Source organism: Myotis brandtii, unplaced genomic scaffold, assembly GCF_000412655.1.
Source record: "Myotis brandtii unplaced genomic scaffold, ASM41265v1 scaffold419, whole genome shotgun sequence".
Classification (NCBI taxonomy): Eukaryota; Metazoa; Chordata; class Mammalia; order Chiroptera; family Vespertilionidae; genus Myotis; species Myotis brandtii.
The window spans coordinates 180,579-196,531 of NW_005366075.1; the positions used below are offsets into that span (position 1 = coordinate 180,579).

Below are 15,953 nucleotides of genomic sequence, written 5' to 3' on the forward strand. Positions count from 1 at the left end.
CACAAATTTTTGTGCACCGGGCCTCTAGTCTATAATAATAAAAGTGTAATATGCTAATTAGACCAGACATCCTTCCGGGCGTCCTTCTGGACAACCTTCCAGACGAAGCCAGGGCTGCCAGGGAAGCCTGGGTCCCGGGTGCCAGAAGGAAGCCAGTGCCAGCAGCTGGGGGGAAGGAAGGCCTACTCTTGCATGAATTTTGTGCATCGGGCCTCTAGTTCATCAATAGAAAGAAATAAAGTACTGATTTATGCTACAATATGGAGAAATCTGGAAAACACAAAAGGCCACATGTATGTTTTCACTTACATAAATTGTCCACAATAAGGAAGACCACGGAGGCAGAAGGTAGATTAATCACTGCCAGGTGCTGAGGGTAGAAGGAGTGGACTGATGGCTAATGCTATGAGATTTCTCTTTGGGGTGATAGTCACTAATTCAGTGAATAATTGTGAATATACTAAAAACCTCTGAATTGTACCACATAAATTAACTAATTAAATGTTACCTTTCTTGCAGACTGAGTTTGTAGCTTGAATACTATACTAACTCCAACCAGATTCCATATCTGTCTATTGTGGTGCACCCTCTATCTAAACTTGCTCCCTTTTCCTGACAAAAAGCTACCTTGCACTCACTCCTCTCTCTGCTGACGATTCCTAAATCTGTGTTTCCATCCCTGACCTTGGGGTCCTTAACTGTCTACACGGACATGCACAGTTAACGATGGTACCATCACTGTATCCACACATATATTCATACTTCATAAAACCAGGTCATGAACGTAGCCTCCCTTTACCTCTTTCTGTCTGTCACTAATAACAGCCTATACTGTAGAACATTTGATAGCATGTTTTCCTACATGGTCTCATTTCATGCCCACAAGACCCTTGTGAGGCAGCTGTTGTTGCTGTTTTCATTTTACACATGAGGAGGGCACTGAGGCTCAAAGAGGTGAAGGGTGGAGCAGGTCCAGGACTCAAACCCAGGCCTAAAAGGTCCCAATCTGACCACCGTATTCTCATTCCCCAGTGAAACCTCTGAGGGAAGGAGGACTGCTCTTCCCTTTCTTCTTTCTTCCCTCCTTCCTTCCTTCCTTCCTTCCTTCCTTCCTTCCTTCCTTCCTTCCTTCCTTCCTTCCTTTTGCTTATTTTTATTTTTTAATTTTGTTGCTTTTTGAGAGGGAGGAAGGGAGGGAGGGAGGGGAGGAAAGGAGGAGGGAGGAAAAGAGAGAGAGAGAGAGAGAGAGAGATATTTGTTGTTCCTCTTATTTATGACCGGAGATCAAACCCACAACCATGGTGTATCGGGATGACGCTCTAACCATTTGAACTGCCTGGCCAGAGCCTATTTTTTATTGAATTTATTGGTTAATTAAATTATATAGGTTTCAGGGGTACAATTCCATAACCCATCATCTGTATATTGTATTGTGTGTTCACCACCCCAAGTCAAGGCAAGTTTCCTTCCACCACTATTTATCCCCCCTTTACTCTCTTCTGCCTCCCCCACTCCCCTTTCCTCTGGCAATCACCATACTGTTGTCTGTCTATGAGGGTTTTTTTCTTAATCCCTTCCCCTTTTTCACCCAGCCCCCTCCCTTCTCCCCTCTGACCGCTGTCAGCCTGTTCTTGTGTCTAATGAACAAAATAAACCAGCAAGCAAAATAGAAACCGACTCATAGGTCACCCTTCCTTTCTTCTATCCCTGCACAGCCAGTCAGTCACCCAGGTGCAGACTGCGCCCTGGTAGAAGTTTACCATGACAAGCGTTTTCTGTTACTTCTGCCAGTTGGTCCTTTCCCTTCCCACAGCCATCTCTAGGTGGTTCTCAGGCCGCAGCGTCACCAGCATAATCGGAGGGCCTGAGAAAACACAGATTGCTGGGCCCACCCAGAGTTTCTGGGATGCACCTGAGGATCTGACTTCTGAACCCTTCCCTGGCCCTGTATTCCCGGCTCCGGTCCATCCTGCACACCACTGTGCTACTGCTTGGAGATCTAGACTTTCTCCCCAACTGGACTATTAGTCTGAGGACCGAGGCTCACTCCCCCTTGCATTCTTTCTGCCTCACCCATTACCCCACGCAGGTCTAGCAGGTAAGGTTCCTCACAGTTTGATCTGAACCTTGGTCCTGAGTTCAAATCCCTGCCAGACAGTAGCTAACACTTTGACTTTGGACAAGTCATTCACTTTCCAAGGTTAGTTTTACTTCTGAAAATGAGATGATAAGGATGCCTACTTTGTGGAGCTACTAGAGGACTAAATGAGAATAATTTTGAAGGGCTTAGCACAGCCACATGGACAGTAAGTGCTCAGTAACCACTTTCTGTGATTATCTCCCACTCTGCTCCTTGACTGTGGCATGCACCTTTCCCTTTAGACCTGTACGCATGGCTTTCCCCGGGCCTAGAGACTGCCTGTTTGCTTTAACCCCTTCTCTCAGCCAAGCTCTTTCCATCCTCTCACAATTTGCCTCAAGTCTACATCTCCACGGGTTTGTCCAGTTCTTAGCTATCTTTATCACTCATTTGTCCAGAATCTTATACAGCCGTAGAACATCATTTTCACTATTATCTTAGTTAATTCACATGTTTTCAACCAAATTGTAAGGTCCTCGTTATAGGAAGTTCATGCAATGCTTTCATATTAATGTTCATAGTCCCAGCCCAAATCTCAAGATGTATTTTCTGACTGAAAAATTGTGTCCTTAAGGGACTCAACAGAGAATTAAGGTATTTGGTTGTGCGCCCTGTAAAGAAGTAACAAGTAACATGAGAACAACCACTTTTAAATGTCTTGGCTTCAGGGTTTAATTTGGCTGCGTTAGCACCGGCTCTGTTTCCAGCAGGGCTGGAGATGTTTTTTTCTTGAGCATGAGGTTCTTGGCTGAAATGCGGTGGGGTTGCCACTCCGTAGTGAAACCTGTAACTGTGCCACTCACACGTGGTGGAAAGTCGAGAGCCAAGTCTTGGAACTTTGACTTTCTTACCTCCCAGATTTAAAGGAGTAACTCTGCCCCAGTGAGACAACAGATGGAGATGTAAACTTAATTTACAAAAAAATAAAAATAAAAAATAAAAAAAAATAAAAGAAAAAGAAAGAAAGAAAAGGCAGAAACAAGGTGGAATAAATGATTTCCAGCACTTTCTGAATTCCTGGAACAATATTGAAATAGACATTTTCCTGAGGGAGCCATTATAAGCTATTGTGTTTGGCCATTGGTCTTTTCCATCTCAAGTCCTTTAATTTTTGCTTGTTCCTGCAGAAACATTTTTGGATTCCATTCTTTCCCTCCACTCTCATGAATATGGTCAAACTAGCTGCCATCACTGTGGGACCAGGTTCTAAGTCTGTCACCACACCCAGAGGTCTCCGCTGTCCCTTTGTGGTTGCTGATCACAAGTTCTTGTCATTTCGTAGATGAATGGGAACTCTCTGCTCAAAAGCTGAGCATTTCGGAGTTCCCAGGATCTTTCCCTTTAGCAATCCTTTATGTGAGTACATGCTGTGGCTAAGGTTAAATTTATTCTCAGATTTAATCTTCAGGGCACTTCACAAAGGAGGTCTTATATTATCTTCATTTGATAGAGGACAGAAAGGAACCTAAGAAGCCGCAAGGGGTAAGATGGCACAACCCAGTAGTGAGGGGGGTCCGGCCATCAGGGGTACGCACTGACCCCTGGGATACAGAAGACAGGATTAGTTGGGCAGATAAATCCCGCCTCTTCCATGCAGTGGTAACAGCCCACTCTTTCTCTTCCTGGCTCATGGTGATGCCACGGCCAGTGTGGTAATGTGTTACGTCACATGGATTCACATCTTTTCTTGCCCCTGAGCCCCTTTCCCTCACCTTCGCTGCCCTAGGCTTGCTCCTCCCAAATGAAATATCAAAACTTTAATCCTTGCCTCAGGCTCTGCTTTTCTTGAGGACCTGGGTTAAGACAGTTATGCTATATTCCCAACTTAGAACACTGGATTACCATTTAAATTTAATTCACTGAGGCCTGAAGAAGGTAATGAGCAGAATAACATAACCTGCAATTCAGAAAAGCACCCCATATTGAAGCAGTGGGTAGGAGTCTCTTGTGAAGATGGAATATGAGTCTGTGTGAATCAAACAAATGATTATTTCACCTAAGAAACAGAAAAGTCCTCTAAGAAACTTTGTCAAACTTCTGCAATATTTCCATACAAAACACTCTGAGCTCTCTAGCTGAACAACTGAGTTTTTCTAGGACAAGTACAAGATAATGCTTTGCAGTATGCAATGTTGTTGCTAAGGACAAAGAAGAAACCATAGAGACGTCATTCAGGCTCCCACTCCTTTCAGGAAAAACAAGTAGATTGCTTTGCTGCCAAGAATCTGATAAAAGCAGTCCCCAATTTACTACTGTTTGCCAGGAGAAAAATTTATTCACAAAGTTCCTGTATAAAACATCTCTGTGGACATCACATAAAATCCAGTGGCAGCAAATGTGGAAAGGCCAACACCATCATGTGTGTATGAGCAGCTACTCTATAGCTGGGTTAAAATGCCATGCCCATAGGACAAATCAACTTTTGGCCTATTTACAACTCAAGTTAGGCTGGACTACATGGAACAACAGCTGAACCCTGAAACCAGGCCTTTATTAAGTCTGAGGCAGCCGGGTGCCCCCTTCCGTGTTGTAGCTGAGCCGTGTAGAACAGGGCCTTCCAAGCACATTGCTGCATGAAAAGAGATGGAGAAGGCACATCAGCTCTTAAATACCTTGACCTGGACATGACACTTTGGGAAATGCCAGGAGGACAACACACGGTTGTCCCTGCCATAGTACTTGTTTGTATGAGGAAGAAGAATCAATGACTTTGTCGCTGCTGGTCACCAACGAGAACCCATGCTACGGGAAGCTGACACGTGTGTGTTTGATTAAAGAACCTGGAAGATGTAATGTGACCTAAACAGGCTGTCATGAATCATTGCTGACAGGGGGTGAGCTCAGTGCCCACAAGAGGGGGTGTCACCAGGTAAAGAAAAAAGGCTGCATCTGAATGTCAAACCACACCAGGGCTCTCCCCAGAGGAGAGCCAATGGCCGATGACATCCTCCTGAGATCCTGAGTCAGTATTTAAAAAATGGAGAAGTTGCAGTTTTTGTTGTGGCAAGAATGGAGTAGCAAACATGAGACATTGCTTTCCCCCATATAAACTGTGATGGCCATCAAAGTAAGGAATTCTCACCCGAGGTTTTGAAGTGAAGAATAGTGATTGTACTAAAGATCATTTCTGTGATTTCGGAATGTGTGTTCAAGTGACATCTGGCAGCACATTTTTAGTATCTTGAAAGACCCGAATCAATCACTTCAGGCCCAAACTATAAAAATTCTTAGCATCGAGAATAGGCTGTCAAACTTCATAAGACAGTCAGGCTGTATTGCTAATGGCTCAGGCCCCGAGAGCTGGACTTTTCCCAACTCCTTCACTCATTGGTGAAATCGGTCAATGGCATATTGTCGATTATGTAAAACTCATGTCCAAATGTTGCAACAGAACATGAAGAAATCACTTCCAGGGCTATCTGCAACCTCAGAATGGATTAGGCACCCACCCACTCACTCCGATCTCCCAAACTGAAACATTCTAACTCAGCTTTTGAGCAGGACAAGTGGGTCAACATCACAGCTTCAGTGTGCTAAGAGGCAGCCTAGGGGGGAAGCTCCGCATCGCTTCTGAAGGTATTTGGTAAGTTCACTAAACACTTGCCTTTTGCAATGACCCGTGCGTTTGAGTCAGGATGCTCTAAGGCAGCGGTTCTCAACCTGTGGGTCGCGACCCCTCTGGCAATCGAACGACCCTTTCACAGGGGTAGTCTAAGACCATCCTGCATATCAGATATTTATATTACAATTCATAACAGTAGCAACATTACAGTTATGAAGTAGCAACGAAAATAATTTTATGGTTGGGTCACAACATGAGGAACTGTATTTAAAGGGCCAGAAGGTTGAGAACCACTGCTCTAAGGCATTAGAAAAATGAATAAGAAAAACCTCAATGGGAATCTCATCTATGCATCCATCCATTTACTTTCTAGCCAGATATATTTTTTATAAAATATTTCCCCTGTTATTAATATGAAATATATTATTTAGAATGTTAATGCCTCCTTTTATCAGGAGTCTTTGTGAAAGTGACATTGTTTTTAAGCCTTGTGTGACAATCCCAAATGCACAGCCATGATGCCCAGGGAAGACAGGGCTACCTGGGAGCCCTATTTCTTCTTTAAGATCATCTGATTTGGGGATGATTATACAAAACACTCATTGTGGGAGCAGACAATGGGGGTTCCAAGCAAATAGATGCAGCAGATCCTCACGTCTCTGAGCTGGAAGGCTGTAGTGCTGATGGGCAAGACTGTGATGTGCAAGGCCATGCAAGCACATCTGGAAAACACCCCAGCTCTGGAGGAACTGGTGGCCTCAGATCCAGGGGGATGTGGGATTTCTGCACGGCAGGGAGAACCTCACAGAGATCAGGGGCATGCTGCTGCCAAAAAGGTGCCAACCACCGCCCATGCTGGTGCCACTGCCGCGTGTGAAGTACTGATCTGAGGCCCGAGAAGACCTTCTTCCAGGCTTCAGCCGTCATCACAGTCTCCGGGGGCACCACTGAAATCCTGAGAGACATGCAGCTGGCTAAGCCTGGAGACATAGTGGGAGCCAATGAGACCACCTCCCCCTTCTCCCTTGAGCGGATCACCCAGCAGGTGTTTGCCAGTGGTGGCGTCTACAACCTGAAGTGTTCAACAGCCCAGAGCATGCTGCATTCTCGCTTCCTGCAGGGTGTCTGCAGCCTGCTTACCCAGCTGCTGCCTCCGTGCCCCATTCTATCATCAGTGAACACAAGTGGGTCCTGGTTTTGTCTGTGGAGACTGATTACCTCCCCACTTCTGAAAAGGTCAAGGCCTTCCTGGCTGATCCATCTGCATTCGTGGCTGCTGCCCCCGTGGCTGCTGCTGACACCTCTGTTGCCCCTGCTGCTGCCGCAGCCCCAGCCAAGGTGGAAGCCAAGGAAGAGTGAGAGGAGTCGGACAAGGACATGGGATTTGGTCTCTAATCACCAAAAACAACTATTCAGCCATCTTCATTTGTGAAACAAGGAACAAAAGGCTTACTTCTCTTAAAGTTAATAAGAATGCTAACAAATATTTTTATTTAAAATTGTGATGAATCCTTCAGGATTTTCTGAGATTGCATGAGTGTGCACAGCACACCATTAAATGGTTCATGGACAAAAAAAAAATGTCCCGGGAACATCATCATCTGCCCCTTTGGAGAGTCAGAGCTGAGGGGCTTATCACTTGGCTTCGGTGAGCTTTTAAGCCCCAGGGAGGCTGGGCCCGGGGAAACCAGAACTTGGACAGCCCTCGAGCCCCTATATCTCTTCTGTTCCCTTTGTCCCCAGCTGCAGGTCTAAGTGGGAATATCCAAACACTGAGGGTTCACATGGTGAATTTCCATCCAAATGTGAAGCAGATAGTCATTAACTAAAGGCCTGCAGGACAGTAGCAGCTCTCAGAGGAGGACAAAGGCCTCTATGCCACCCACGATTGTGAGCCTGGGGAGGCAGGGAGGTTTTGCTGAGGCTGGAGGTTGTCTTGTTATCAGTGCATTTCTCAATTTTATTTTATTTTCTACTTGCAACTCTCCATAAAAAATATAATTTCTTTTTGTTAATCCTCACCCAAGGACACTTTCCCATTGACTTTTGGAGAGAATGGAAGGGAGGGGGAGAGACAGAGAGAGAAACATTGATGTGAGAGAGACACATTGATTGGTTGCCTCCTGCTCGCTCCCCCACCAGGGCCAGGGATAGAGCCTGCAACCGAGGTACATGCCCTTGACCGGAATTGAACCCGGGACCCTTCAGTCTTCGGGCTGATGCTCTTTATCCACTGAGCCATACTGGCTAGGGCAAAAATATATTTCATAACACAACACAGTACCTATACCCTGACCTATACCTATATACATACACATACACATGCATATATAACAGAACAAAAGTTTCCCAAATCAATGCTCCCTCCTCTCCTTTGAATTGCACTGATATTTTCTCTTCTCTTAATTTTCCATTCGCTCTGTTCTATTTCATTTTTTAAAATGTTGCTCAAATGGAGAACAGATCAGTGGTTTCCGGGGTCTGGGTGGGATAGGTGGGGGAGGAGAGGGTGACTATAAAGGGGTAACATCGCCTTTTGTGGTGAGGGAGAGCTCTGTAGCCTGATGGTGACTGCAATTACACAAATCTACACACATGACAGAATCACACGCGTGCACATCACGGTGTGCCTGTGGGCGCTGGTGAAATCTGAGCAAGGCCGCTCCTCTGTAGTAGTTAATGCCTCATGCCAATGGCAATTTCTTGGTTGTAATAAGGTGCTGTGGTCATGAAAGAGGCTGCGCTGGGCAGAAGCTGGGCGATGGCGACATGGGACTATTAAGGTCTATTGCACCAGGGGTGGGCGCTGCCCACAGCAGGTTTGTTTGACCAGGGGCACCAACGCGCACACCTCTATTCGCACCTCTATTCCCACTGGCCGGGGCTCTGCGACCTCAAATCCGTGAGCTACCAATGCAGCCGGATTTCCGAGGGTGCACTGAGCCGCCCCCCCCCCCATTTTTTAAAAAAGGACAACTAACTGCTCTTCATTCCACCTCGAGGACATGAGGGCAGTGTTCCCGCCCGTCTCCCTCGGGGCACATGCTAAGAGTGCAGGTCCCTGGTACTTCATTAGACTTTTTGAAGGTGGGGTTCAGAAATACTCATGTTGAACATCTGAGATTCCCCGGAGATGTTTATGCTCACCAAGTCGTGGGGGCCCGGGGAAGTGTGCTAAGATGAATACATGAGTAGGTGGGATGTCCATTCTCAGGAGCGCTGGCGTGAACTGTGAGTTTAAAGCTCCTCTGTGGTGAACACAGGATTTCTGAGGGTGACTTTCTTTCTAGCTCATGTGCTTCTTACTAGAAACAAGAAGGAGCCTTTTATGAAAAAAACGTTAGTGACTCAGTTTCTCCAAGTGTGAGGACAAAAATCCCAGCAATCTCCCAAGTTCGTAGCACTTCTGTAGATAATGGCCGTTTGTTCTCAGACGGGAGTGATTTCATTAGCATAAGTGGATGCATGTCTTGTAAACACAGGCGCATGTGTTTCATATTCTACCCGTATTTATTTGCACGTTCTGTAAACACATGTATACACAGAGCCACATGGACATTTTTAGGGGAGCGCATGGAACATTTTGCTCATGTAAATACCACAGTTGATGACTTGGGGGCTTTTCTCTCAGCTGCCAAATGGTTACCGCTCAGAGGCTCTTAGGTAACTCAATTTTCACTACCTTCCCTGCGGTAAAAATGGACCCCACAGTGCCAGCCTCTGGAATTTTCTCAACCTCCTTCCTCCCATGGGAAAGTCCTGGCCTCTTGAGCTTCGAATGTATTGGAAAAGGAATACATCTTACATGTTGGTGATTTCTAATAAGCCGATACCATGGCCTTCCCAGATAACATCTCTGTATCCTCCATACCCAACCTTCATGGAGAGAGCACGCAGGCTGAGGAGGGGCTACTTTCTGCCCAGGAGATCTCACAGCTCCCTTCTAACACCAAGGTCTTGGTGTCAAGGAGTCGGGTTAAAAGGAACCGCGTCCCAGAAAGTCAGGCTTGCACAGTGCTGGGGTGGGGGTGGGGCAGGCTGGGGAAAGTACTACAGGCACTCTTAGATTTTATAATAATGCCTCTCTCGCAAGGCTCCCACACGAGACTGAAATAGACCCAATTGTTATCACTTGCATGAGAAACAGTCAGTTCACGGCGAGCTAATGTCTGCTGGGCCAAATCTGAATGTCTTACGAGGATCAATGTAATGCAGAGAGAAAAGAATGTTAGTAGAATTGTGCTCCCAAAGTTCTCTTGATATCAATGACATGTTTTGGTCCAGAGAGTGTGTGACCCTTTTTTCTCCTCTCTTTAAATTGGTTAAGCATTTTTTTTTTCTGACAGTGAAAGCGAAAATGATAGCTGTCTCCTGCTTGGAACTTACCCTGCACCAGGCACAGGCTGAGCCCTTTACATTCATCCTGACAGAAGGCCCGTGGGTTGGTACTCGCGTCCTCACCTTATAGAGGAGAAAACAAATGCTCAGAAAGAGCCAACAGTTTGCTCAAGGTTAAACCGCTAATCAGTAGCTGAGCCAAGATCTGAACCCAATGCCCGTGTGCTTCCCAGAACCTCAGAATGGGACCTTATTTGGAAATACGGTCATTGCAAGTGACATTAGCTAAGATGAGGTCATGGCGGCGTAGGGTGGGCCCCTGCTCCACCACGACTGGCGTCCTTCTAGGAGGAGAGGAATCCCAGAAGCACGGAGAATGCCACGTGATGTGGAAGAGGCAGAGATTGGGATGCTGAGGGCTGCCGGTGGCACCAGATGCTGAAAGACACCGAGCAGATGGGAGCCTCCAGCGAGAACGCTGCCCTATTGCCAACTTGCTTTCGGACTTCTGGCCTCCAGACTGTGGGACAATACGTGTCTGTTGTTTTACAAAGTACCCATGACCCAGAGCCAATCGCTGTGGACTGTGTCCTTTTAGTCTTCTTTGCTTCCTCCCCACGCCCATTCCACCACTCCTACCTTTCCAAAAGAATGACACCTCTCTTATGTGTTTTCTCTTTTACTGTTTCGTCAGCTGTACTCTTCATGGGAGATGCTTTTAAAACAGCGAGGACAGCTGTAAGCCTCAGCATTGTCCACATTTTATCGTCGACACGATCATTTCAGCTCTTGGAATAGGTCCAGTGAGGTAAGTAGAGCTCGCTTTGATTTGGAGCATCGGCACTAACACTTGAACAGCTGGCTGTGAGTGCGATTCCCCAGAAGATGGCAGTGTGGCTCATAAAAACCACACCATCCTCATGGCTACTAAACCACCAGCTTCGAATCCTGCGGGTACAAGGCAGGCACTGGGCTCCCGGCCATTGCGAAGGATCCAGGAAACTGGAGGCAGACCACTGAATAGCCGAGAGGCCACTGGAGGACAGATTTTCCAACTTTGCAAGGTCATTTCTCTTGCTAAAGAGAGAAACATTGAACTGCAACTCTGCGCCCTCCACTTAAAGAAACTTACAGGTCAGACGCTGAAGATTTTTGTTACCAATATCAACATATCAATTGTAATCTCTATATTCTGTCCCCTACTGATCCGAGGGTTGAAGGCAGGCATCTCAGTTCCAGCATATAGATTGTGGCTACTCTCACCAGTTTGACATTCTGTTTTTCTGACCCCATAACTTGTGATTTTGGTTTCGAAGTAAAAGGGATCATAGGTTTAGAAAAAATGGCTCAAGATGATGATTGCAGTTCTGCCTTGAGGCCTTACTAGAGTAGGAAGATGTCAAAGTAAAGCTCAGAGGAGCCAGAAGCTCAGAGATGCTATCACCTGAAGAAAACAGATGCAAACACCCCAGTAAGTGCTCCGAAGTCCGGCCAGGTGAGAGGCAGCACCGCAGGTGAACATCCACTGAGCGCTGACTGCATTGCAGGTGGGCAGCCGAGGGCTCCATCTTCTGTAGCGTTTCATCCCCTGCAGATCCCCTGCTGATACACTAGGTCAGCGGTTCTCAACCTGTGGGTCGCGACCCCTTTGGGGGTCGAATGACCCTTTCACAGGGGTCGCCTAAGACCATCGGAAAACACATATTGAATATATAATTACATATTGTTTTTGTGATTAGTCACTATGCTTTAATTATGTTCAATTTGTAACAATGAAAATATATCCTGCATACGATCCCCTGCCGATACACTAGGTCAGCGGTTCACAACCTGTGGGTCGCGACCCCTTTGGGGGTCGAATGACCCTTTCACAGGGGTCGCCTAAGACCATCGGAAAACACATATTGAATATATAATTACATATTGTTTTTGTGATTAGTCACTATGCTTTAATTATGTTCAATTTGTAACAATGAAAATATATCCTGCATATCAGATATTTACATTACAATTCATAACAGTAGCAAAATTACAGTTATGAAGTAGCAACGAAAATAATTTTATGGTTGGGGGTCACCACAACATGAGGAACTGTATTAGAGGGTCGCGGCATTAGGAAGGTTGAGAACCACTGCACTAGGCCGGTTCATCCCCTGCCGATACACGAGGCCGAACCACATACAACGGTCACTTTTCTAAGTAAAAAATGGTTGAGTAGCGGCAATAGCATTTGGCTCAAACTAAAAATAACCATTCCCACTTTATAGATAAGGGTTCTGAGCCTTGGAGTGAATACATAACCTGCCATCAGATTTTTGGCTAGAAAGTGATGGAGAAGAGTTTGAACCCAAATCTGGTGACTCCAAAGCCCACTCTCTTTCCATGATATTGTGGGGCCAGAAAGAAGGTGAACTTAGCAAAATCCGTAAGCTACCACACTGCTCATATTGCACCAGCCAACATTTCTTTTAATAACGCAGAGTGCTTTACTCTTCCTTTATCGTCATAAATAATGCACTGTAGGAGAACTGCAAGTACTATCTTGAAGGAGCCCTAAGTACTGAAAGAACCACAAATGGCTGTTTTCAGGTTATGAAATTTTAATAACATATTTTCTTGAATATGGCATCTATCCTTTTAAAGAGAATGCTCCAAGAACTCATTATGTGATTATAAAATAATAAGACTCTTTTCAGAGTGATGAGCAAAAGCTAGTCCCTCTTTATGGCAACACTTGGAATCCCTAAAATTTTTTAAAATTCTAAGCAAATAACAACGCCCTCTCAAGCAAGAGTAGACAAAGCACAAAGGAGGTATAAGTGAGGAACTAAACAAAACATGATCAAAATTAATCTGGTATATACTAATGACATTCCTAATTATATTATAGAGAGATGATAGTCTTGGTGATTTCTAAAGTGACTGTCATGGGAATGATTTTTACATACAATCAAGCTGAATCCTTGGGGTTTTCTCTTATTTTGTGTTCTGGTATCATTATTGACAATTTTCCCACAGTGTGGGTTGTTTAATCCCAAATGCACACACTTGTGTGGCACCTAGTAGAAGCTTAATAAAGATGAAACAAATGAGTGATACTGAAAGACCAACCTTTTTTGTGTTATTTTATCAGACAACCCAGTAAGTGCTCCTTATTATGGGTAATCACTGTGCTAAACACTGGGATGAAAATAAAGCAATAGTTAGACATTTCTTCTGGCTGCTCTCCTTGTATATCTTACAACGAAATTCCCGTGATCTGACACTGATGGGTAGCTGATGTATGAACAGAATCAAATCAGCTCTGGAGTTAATGAGATTTTGTCTCTACAGCATGAAGAGTGGTAGACACGTGAGGATGTCAGTGTAGATTTTCCTCAGCTACATACAATGAGTAGAAAACACTGCTATTTCCAGAGTGCAAACAGCCATTGTCCAATAACAGGCTCTTTCCAACTGGGACAAGTTGTGACAAGACAAAATGTATGCATACGGCAGGCTGTGCCAGAGGTTTAGATTGATAAAGAAAGGGGCAAACTGGTTATGTATAGACTTCCATATGCCCAATTTAATTTAAAGCTCTTGATCAGAACAGAATACATATGATACGTCATGGTATCTGTGATATCCTCTGTCAACTTTGTTAAGATGGGAGCTTGTTGCCTGCATCTCCTCCCTGTGTGGGTCCCGGTTAGATTTGTCCAAAAGAGGAATTTGAAAGAGGAAGTGAAGGAACAGCCATAACTTTGGAGGGTCATTGGTTAGATAGACACAGTGACAGACCTTCCTGGGGTGCTGGAGGGCTGCAGGCTGCTCTGTGTCTCCTGTGCTCCGTCTTTCTTTCTTCCTCCTGACTTCTGGTCCATCACCAGATGCCAGCTGTGGAGACGCGAAGACCCAGCTTCTCCATCAGCTGCTTCTTGGCGGTCTCCCCTGGGGGGACTGGATGTGCGTGGTCTGACTGGACGCTGACTCCTCGATCCCCCACCCTCCCTTCAAGCCTCTGCTTCCCAGGCACCTCCCACCTTTGTGGAAGGTCTACTTCCTGCAACAGATGCACATCTCATACCTCCCCTGGCTCTGCCTTCCTCATCGCACCCCGATGGAAGCGATAACAATTTAATTCGTAATAGCTTTGTTGTTTTGAAATTTAATACAGACTCATAATTTTTAAAATTGAGCCATACAGAAAAGTGCAAAGAAAAAACGCAAAGAAATCACCCCAAATCCCACTTACTCGGTCTCACTAAGCAGAACTAGATTCAGTGTTAATTTTGCACAAGCTACCTTCATGGTTCAGGGCACACTAGCCATGCACAGAAAGGAGGCGAAAACAGTTGTAACGGATCTGAGTAAATAATTAAATTTCCTCCATCCGCCACCCTGGATTTTATATTTGTGGATAATTTTTTGGATTAAAAAAATAGGTGTGTTTATTTCTCATTCTACAAACCAATATAAGCATATATGTTAACAGAAAATTTTAAATGGCATTTCTCCCCCACTTTAGTTTGGGATCCATATAAAATATTTTTGCTTCAATTATAACCAGAACTACAAACACCTCCTCCCCTCCTCAACCCAAGGAAGCAGCGGGAAGAGTAATCTGTAGCGGGAATATCTTTGCATTTTTTTCCCAGAAGAGCAATCCCTTGAGAAAAGAGCCAGGATGCTTTGGCTAAGATGTCATAGCAACAGCTTAAACCAAAGAAAGGCCTGTGGAAATAGAGCTTCCTAAGCTTTCTAAACCCAGACTCATGCTCCATTCATGCTTTAAACCACAGAGGACCCAAACATGGCATGAGAAATTGAAGTCAACCCCTAAGTTCCCCTTCTGAAATCATGTAGACAGAGAAAAGTCTTAGCCCTCTGCCCTTTGTCTTAGTTAGATCCCAAGACCTTGCAACTCTGCAAACCCGCCAGCATGTAGCAGGATGGAACAGCGGAGACCAGCGGAGCTGTGCCTGCTGGACAAGCGGCCAGGCACACTCACTGCTGGGGCACTTCCTGCCAACCAGCCTCCCAGAACAGAGGATTCCAGGCTGTGCCCAGGCAAAAGCATCAAGTTACTGCATCACTTGAACTTCTCAAATAGCTGAAAATTCAATATTAAATCTTCAAGAGCCAGGCGTAATGTAGTAACGTACCTGACTGTTAGTCCAAAGATCTGATTCCAACTCCAGCTCTGACACTCAGATGGTCTTGGGTAAATGACCCTGTACAGGATGCAGATTTAGAAAAACATGTCTGCGGAATGTTTTGTGAACCATGAAGTGCCATGAGGATGCAGTGTATTGTGGCAATCACAAGGCTGGTCTGATAAGTGACTGTCTACTCCAAAGAGTTTCCCCACATTTCTACAAAGTCTCAGGGCCTTGCATTCTCAGGGGTGCCCTTGCCTCCATCCTCCTGATGCCTCTGAATCCCGTTTCTGTATCATCTCAGGTTCCCAGCTCGCTCTGTCCCTGATCCCTCGTGCGTCAGCCCAGATGTGAAACTTGGGCCCTTTCCTCATTCCCCTCAAACTTCACATAAGGCCTGTGTCTGTAGCAGGTTTTTGAGGAGACTGAGTGGGTCTACACAGTGGAATCTCCAAATACCATCAAACTGAGCCTGAGGCTCAGCTGCTCCGCAGAAGCCTGTGGCCACTGGGCCCACTCCGTCACACTGAGACAGTCCGCTCACTGCCGTCTGAACTATTTCCTTCTCAAAACCAACAATCCACTGGAGCCCTCACTGTCCCTTGCTCTTGCTACACCCCCTGTCTAACATCAGGCTTCCCTTCGCATATTTAAAAGCGCTGCCTGCACTCTGCCCCAGCGAGGGGCCATCGCCAGAACTCTCCCTTTCTTCTTCATCCCCAGTCCTTGCAGGGCAAAGGGAATGATATAGAAATTGTATTTCTCCCAGAGT

The 15,953-nt window shown here is 45.6% G+C and overlaps 1 pseudogene; it reads left to right on the forward strand.

Moving 5' to 3' along the window:
- Positions 1-6,220: 6,220 nt before the first annotated feature.
- LOC102260219 lies at positions 6,221-7,097 on the forward strand (annotated as a pseudogene).
- Positions 7,098-15,953: the final 8,856 nt, after the last annotated feature.